This window comes from Echinops telfairi, unplaced genomic scaffold (genome assembly GCF_000313985.2).
Source record: "Echinops telfairi isolate 266 unplaced genomic scaffold, ASM31398v2 ScPeMD7_2;HRSCAF=8, whole genome shotgun sequence".
Lineage (NCBI taxonomy): Eukaryota > Metazoa > Chordata > Mammalia > Afrosoricida > Tenrecidae > Echinops > Echinops telfairi.
The window spans coordinates 20,060,571-20,061,788 of record NW_022103898.1 but is presented as its reverse complement, the minus strand read 5'-3'; the positions used below and the strand labels follow the sequence as shown (position 1 = coordinate 20,061,788).

The following is a 1,218-nucleotide window of genomic DNA, read 5'->3' as shown; positions in this document are numbered from 1 at the left end:
GCTGCACTTAATTTATGCCTCTTTTTTCCCTCCAAATGACAACAGCCATGCTTTAAAACTAGATGTTCCCCTTTCTGATTAACTGGTAACGTTTATGTGGAAACCTGAAGACTTTGTGATGTCTGTCAGAAACTCCGCGCCACAATTTAATGATCTGGGTTTACTGTCCCTGGGCTTTTAAGCTACCACCTGTAAATAAAACATCCATTTACACGCAGAAGAAAACACTTCTGGGTTTTTCATGCTGTTCGGATGCGCACTGCACTCCTGCACAGTGCAGCTAATGGCCATTGTACACAGCCTCGCGATCGTGCAGTGCTTCCCCACCAGCTGGCCCTCTGTGCCAGGTGTGTGGTGGCCAGGCACAAGGTGGTAGGAGCCAGGACGCACGCCTGTGGCCTTGCTTGAAGACACACAAACACCTTCACCTACTGTCTAGTTACAGAAAGATGGTGGGTCGGTGCACCGTCACCTTCACGTGGAAATCCCAGAACACTGGGGTTTTACTTAGAAATCCACTTTTGCCGACTGCGTCTCTGAACTCGCACCCTTTAGATTTCGAGAAAGGGAGACACGGCTGCAGGGGGTGTGTACTGCTCTGCATCCTTCCTGCAGGGCTCGCCGGCATTGGAGCCCGAGACTGGTTTCTAGTGAAATGAACTCTCACACGTCTCAGTACATCCTGGGCAGGTTCGAGAGAAGCCCTAGAAGAGAGCGGTGCAGCCACCGACTCTTGGGGCATGACACTTAGTGTTCATGCAAGAGCGGCTCTTGGTAGATACTTTTGAGGGATTCTGTGGGTGAGGTTTTTACCCCATTGCAAGATTTTTCCTCCCACTCGTAAGGTGTTGGTTTCAGGTCTTTTGTTGTGTCCGCTAAGTAAGTGTGGTCTATCAGTAAACTCTGAATCTCTAGGGCAGAGGCAGACTCTCTCTCCATTCCAGTCATTGATGGCTGCTGCATTTCTGTCTCCTTGAAAAAGGAGCCCCATGTCCTTGCTTATTGGGGCGCTATCTGAATGCCCACATCACACAAAGGAAAGCTCTGCTGGGAGGGTAACAGAAGTGACCCCTCACCCACCCGCACCACCAGTAGGAGATAAGCCAAGAGGCCTGGCACCTGTAAGAGACTTCAGCCAGGTGACTTCTGTCCCCATTTCAAGGCTGTCATCCTGTAGTTCTAGGGGCTGGCAGACTCCCAGTGCCCTTTTTGACATCT

General features: G+C 50.7%; 1 protein-coding gene across 1 annotated transcript in view; it reads left to right on the top strand.

Annotated features, from left to right (window-relative positions):
- Positions 1-1,218, top strand: part of POLR3B (RNA polymerase III subunit B) — a 140,289-nt gene that overhangs the window by 99,367 nt on the left and 39,704 nt on the right. The window lies entirely within an intron of this gene.